This window comes from Protobothrops mucrosquamatus, unplaced genomic scaffold, assembly GCF_001527695.2.
Source record: "Protobothrops mucrosquamatus isolate PMUCROS unplaced genomic scaffold, P.Mucros_1.0 scaffold8777, whole genome shotgun sequence".
NCBI classification, from domain to species: domain Eukaryota; kingdom Metazoa; phylum Chordata; class Lepidosauria; order Squamata; family Viperidae; genus Protobothrops; species Protobothrops mucrosquamatus.
In genome coordinates this window covers 5,678-11,877 of record NW_015394571.1, presented here as the reverse complement: position 1 = coordinate 11,877, position 6,200 = coordinate 5,678, and the positions used below count along the sequence as shown (strand labels likewise).

Sequence of the window (6,200 nt, the reverse complement as noted above, 5' to 3'; positions counted from 1 at the left end):
CAATTATTTTATGTTGTAATAACATTTCTCTTTCTCTTTTGTTACATTTAGCTAAAAAACAAAGCCTGAAAGTTCAGATCAATGTAACCAATGATGCAGTGTGCATGAGATACATTCGTCCAACTCCAAGCACTAAACTGGAAGGTTTCATCCTGGGGTATGGAAGCAGCTTCTTCTCTAACCAGTATATTCCCCTACCGTCTAATGGGAAAATGTACATAACTGAAGTTGGTAAGGCTATTTACAATTTACAGATTGCTTTTTTAAAACAATGATTGCTCAAATTGAACACATGTTTTCTTCTAATTTGGACTAGAAGATAGATGAGAGGCTTTGAAAGGAAAAGAAACAATATGCATTACCAAAAAGTTGTTTTTATTTTCTGGAAGATGTTTGTTTGTTTGTTTGCATGTTTTCAATTACTGATATTTTTCAAAATATCTGAATATGTAAGGAAACAGGCTAATTTGACATTATTGCAAATGTTAAGTAAGTTAAGGACACAGCTTTTTTTTAAGATATGTTGTATGTTGGTCAATAATCTGTTGATCTGTAACTAATGTTGCAAGACGTAACCCTAATCACCAGAAGCAAATTTAGATTTAGATTTAATATTAAATCAGAACTAGCAGATCTGGGCTGCAAAAAAACCCCTAGATAACTACTAGATAGCTCTGAGAAATTCAGAAACCCTCTTTGCTGCCCTTTTTGCAATACAATATTAATTTCTTCTTAATGCAGATTATTACATATAAGAACTTTAAGAACTTTAATGCACTTGATGAGTAAAATTGATGAAACTTTGGAGATCCTCAAAGCAACTGCTGGCAAACATCAGGGCAAATTTTACCTCAAAGTATGTGTTTTGGGAGTTAGCTGTGTTAGACAAATGTTCAGAATGAAGAAGTAGCTGGAACTCTTAAATGCCTTCTGGATATTTTTGGCAAATTTAAATCTATGTTTTCCTGAGATGGATTTCTAAGGTTGCAGACCTTGTAAGTACTTAGCATTGTAGTGCACAAGGCTTTTACTTCTTTTAGAGCAAATATATCCAATACATACTTTGTAATTAAATACATTTTTCTTTATAATTCCAGACACTTGGAAACCATTTAAATGTTTTTCCCTAGAATTAAACCAATCTAACGTATAAAATCAAATTAAACACTTGCCAGGGAGTTCCACATAATAATGAAGAAAATAAATTCACAATAATTTAGAACTGTTTGATGGATATGGCTATAGATCCATTGGTTGCAAAAAAAGAAAAAAGAACCCTCACCCAACCAGATTATTGCCTGGGCCTGACGTCACTTTGCTCTGTATTCAGCTCAGCACTGCACTGTTAGGCAGGCAGTATCCAGTAGCACCACTAGGAGCAGTAGACTTCACCACCTTTATAAAATCGACAATATTATACCCAATTGTAATTTATAAATGCATCAACTTTTTGCAATAAAAATAGTTTTACGTTAGCCAATTAAAACAGAAAAATGAAAAATTAACAGAATAACAAAGTTGGAAGGGACCTGTGGAGGTCTTTTAGTCCAACCCTCTGTTCAGGTGGGAAACCCTATAATTATATCAGTATGCAGAATTGTAAAACAAAACAAAAAAAACATTGTCCTTACAATATAAAAATAGAACAGCAAATGTGCACATTATGGATTGCAACAGGTCTGAGAGTGATGCCAGAAAGAACTATGCTAATCTTTCAGGTACAATTCAGTTGAAAATAATGCCCAAACTGCATTGAAAATTTGAGATAATTTGGGAAGAGAGATTATAGTCTTCGAAAATGTACAATAGTGGCAGGTTTTACACACCCCTTATATTAGCAACATTTTATAAAAGCTGCAGATAAAATCATATACTGAAAATGTGGGTGATGCTAAACAGAACACAACCCTTCATGTGGTTAAAACAAAAGTATATGCAGTGATGGCCATAAGTCAAAATTTCATCCAAATGACAAAATGTACATGGTATCATAACATAAGCGCTACTCCTCATGTGTACTGTAATGACATAACTGATCTCTGAAGACTCAAACAGGTTTATTATAATTTCTCTACAATTAGAGCACCAATTCTTCCCAAAGAGATTATAAAATATAAAATGTTTAAAATGTCTTTAGCTAACCAACCACCTAGAAAAAGCAGGTTAGGGTGGTATTGCCTTGGAATACTATCTTAGCTTGTTTTGACAGGATTGAGCCAGGGTAGGGAAGTGGTTAGAATGCAGTATTGCAGGCTGATTCTGCCCATGCCAGAAATTTGATCCTGATAAGCTCTAGGTTGACTCAGCCTTCCACCTTTCCGAGAACCCAGATTGTTGGGGGCAATGTGCTTAGAGAGTGCTGTAAAGCACTATCAAGTAGTATATAAGTCTAAGTGCTTCTGCTATTGCTAACTGAATTACCATTGTGAATATAGTCTGGTCCCTAACAAGAATGATATCTGCAATGCAATTATAGAAGTGTATACATCTCAAAAAAAACCTCTTAGACAATAAGTTTCAGTGTAAACCAAGGTCCCAGAAGAAGGCCACATGCACAGAGGGTCCACAAATCCACCTACTCTAATATCTGGGGGTTCCTAGCCAGCATATAAGAATATTCTCTTTATATTGCACTTACTCTGCAAGATTTAGTTTAAAATACAAAATATTTTTTCTAGTATTTGCCCTAATTGTGTGTTCATTGTATCTGAATCTTAAAACAACATCTTGGAACTAGCTACACAAATCTCCTGAATTATTTCAGTATGAATAAAGGAATTCTTCAAACAAAAGACTGACTACTGCAATCCCAGGCGTTAGACTGAGCATCAAGGATAGCTCAGGGAGGAAGGCTGTTGGCCAGTCAGATAGACTGTTTATTATCATAATTGCTACTTTCTCCTGGCTGCTTATTTTCAGCAGAAGACTCAAAGATAGCAGACTACTGATTAGCATTTTTGGTCATTGAGATACAATTCCTATAGACTGCTTCCTTTGTGGTATGTAAAGACTAATCAATCAGAATAGAGCTGGAAGGGACTTGAAGATCTTCTAGTCTAACCCCCTGCTCAAGCAGGAGATCCTATACCCTATCTGCAGTGATGAAGCACTCACAACTTCTGAAGGCAAGCTGTTGCATTGGTTAATTGTCCTCACTGTTAGGAAGTTTCTCCTTAGTTCTAGGCTGCTTCTCTCCTTGATTAGTTTCCATCCATTGTTTCTTGCCTTGCCTTCTGGTGCCTTGGAAAATAAGTTGACCTCTTCTTCTTTGTGGCAGCCCCTCAAATACTGGAATACTGCTATCATGTCGCCCCTCTAGACTGGCCATACCCAGTCTTTTCTCTAGACTGGCCATACCCAATTCCTGCAACCGTTGGTCATATATTTTTGTCTCCAGGCCCTTAATCATCTTAATTAATTTCTGTGTTAACTTCTGGATAAAATTTCAGTAAATGTAAACCTGTATAAAACACTTTGAACATATTTCCATTGTATAGAGCTGGACCTCTGCTTTGTATCATCACATATACACATTGTTATGTTATTTGCAAAAGGAAAATAAAATTTAAAAATAGTCCAGTTATGAAAACGTCAGGACAGAATGCTTAATAACTGCATGATTATAAAATACCCCATGCAGAGAGAACAGAGCCCAATTTAAACAATTGGGCAATATTCTGGCATCAGCTTTCAAATGACACAATAGAATCAGAATTTAATAAATGAAAACGCAATCAGAAAACATTGTTTTTAAACAATTCTAATGAAGAAAAGCCATGTGCATAAAGATACATTCAAGAATTGTGTGGTTATAATGGACCTGACGGGGCTACAGAGATACAGTATTTATGTGACCCTAACTGATTTCAAAAAATTAAGCTAGGCCAGTCCAAGTTGGCACCAATAAATTCCAGGAGAATAAGCTACAATATGTAACTTTTTAATTTTTTTTTAAAAAAAATCATCCCGGAGAAGACTCTAACACAGACATGTCCAAAGTCCGGCCCGCGGGCCATTTGCGGCCCGCGTTCCGGTTTAATCCGGCCCTCGAACAGCCCTCCCTGCTCTATGTAAATGCGGCCCTCCCACGGCCCTCCGGCAAGTCCCATGAGAGAGAGAGAGAGAGACAGAGACAGAGGCACTTGCACTTGCCCTTCTGTCTCTCTCTCTCTCTCTCTCTCATGGGACTTGCCCCCTCGCAGGGCTCCTCATTGGCCCTGCGCCCGGGTGTCCCGCCCCCTGGGAGAAGGGCGGCCAGGAAGTCCCTTTCCTGGGCAGGCCCCGTCCCAGGCGCACGTGGCTGGGGAGCCATGCGGGGAAGCCCCGGGATCCCCGCTGGGAGCAACCCCCCAGAGCCTTTACTGAGTGGGCCAGCCCTCCCGTAAGCCGCAGCCCTGAGAGCAGCCCCTGCGATGTCCAGCCGGCGCAACCGTTGGCCAAGCAGCAGCAGAGCCGGAGATGGAAGGTCAGTGGCAGGGGGGGAGGGAGGGAGCTCTGAGTCCGCAGAGCACCGCCGCGAAGTGGCTGCGGGGCAGGTGGTTCGCCCCCCCCGGCTTACTTGTTCCAGTCTCGGCTGGGGCATCGCTTCCTGGGCCGCTCCCTGGGCAGCCGAACCAGCCACATGTCTCCCCATGCTGGGCGGCAGTCATGGCTGGTGCGGCGGCCAGCAGGAGCATCGCTCCCCGGGAAGCCGAACCGGCCACATGTCTCCCCAGCCTGGGCCGGACGGCAGTCAGGCATGAAGCTTGCCTGGCTGCCGCAGGGCTCTCCGCCGCCCGGCCCCACCTCGGCCCCATCGGTGGCACCTTCCTCGAGCACTTTCAGGGAGCCGCCGCTGCTGCCCTCGTTGCTGCAGGAGAAGGAGACCTTGGGATGCGAGGGCGGCGGGGCTGGCGGCAATCGAGACCCCCTGTCAAGCTCCGCGGGGCTTGCCATCCGCTGGGGGGGGAAGCAGCAGCTGAACGCCGCCGCAGCCGCCCACGCCACCACAGCCGCCCAACCGCCGCACGCTGCCACCCAGCTCTCCTCCGGTGCAGACCCGGCCAACAGGTACGACCCACCCCCCTCCCCTCATTTCCCCGAGCCGCCGCCTACCGCGCGTGGGTCCTGGAGGCCTCAGCCGGCTTTGCCCAGCACGGGGGTGAGGGGGGAGGCATGCGGAGGCCGGGCATTGGCCACGGCCCAGCCGGGAAGCCGGAAGGACGCGGATGGTGGCCGCGGGGCGCCAAAAAGGACCACAGACGTCGGGGAAGGGGCCGGCCGCGGCTGCCGCACTCAAAGACCCGCCGAGCCGTCAACCCCTGGCCCGTTGGCCAGCCCATGTGACAGTCAGGACCAAGAGAGCGCGGGCCCTGAGGGAGGACGTCTGCAGCGTGAGCAGGGCTGCAACAGCAGAAAAAATAACTGGGATGGTGATGGCTTGCTGCAACAGCCAAGCAGCCGGCGAGAGAACAAGGCCGGCGTGACTGCTTCCAGGGAGGGCCGGGGCCGGACTACGGGGACGTTTATGGGATACAGGCGGATGTTGGCTTGCTGTTGGGGGTGGGGGGAAGGGGTGTGGCACCTCTATATACAGCACTGGGAGCAAACCACTCCCAGTGCTGACTTTGTTTTGGCCAGGAAATAAATCACCTTGCTTTCACCACGTTCCTGCGTTCCTGTCGTCTTTGTCTCTTCGGGACGCCGTCGGACGGAGAGTGTCACCCCCCCTCATTGGCACTCCCCGTTGCCGGCGCGGCCGCCCATGGTGCACCCGGCCTTGGCGCCCTCCTCTTAAGACGGCGAAGTGGCTGAGGATGCGGCGGGGGCGGCGGCCGGGCCAGGGGCGGCGACGGGGACCCCGACGATGCTGCAGTGGCTGCCGCCAGAGCTGCTGCCTCCTGTCCTGCTCCCCCTCCCTGCCTGTTTGGCTGAGGACGCAATGGGGCCGCCGCCACTGGAGCTGCTGCCTCCCGTCCTGCTCCCCCTCCCTGCCCCTCCCTGCTTGTTCGGCTGAAGAAGCGATGGGGGGGCGGCCGGGAGCGTCTACCTTCCGTCCTGCTCTCCCCGCCCGTTCGGCGCCATCTGCCTTTCATTCTCTCTCTCTCTCTCTCTCTCCTAACCTGGAGGGAGAGGGAGAGAGAGAAAGAGGAAAGAAAGAGAAGAGAAAGAGAGGAGAGAGGGAAAGAGAAAAAGTGGAAAGAGAAAGAGGAAAGAGAAAG

The 6,200-nt window shown here is 46.7% G+C and overlaps 1 long non-coding RNA gene across 1 annotated transcript in view; it reads left to right on the top strand.

The window, feature by feature from the left end:
- The first annotated feature begins 55 nt into the window (after nt 1–55).
- The window catches only part of LOC107300849, a 10,408-nt gene continuing 4,263 nt past the window's right edge, over nt 56–6,200 (top strand). The window contains exon 1 of the long non-coding RNA XR_001549248.1: nt 56–231. This is a non-coding gene — a long non-coding RNA (uncharacterized LOC107300849). The remainder of the gene's footprint in view (nt 232–6,200) is intronic.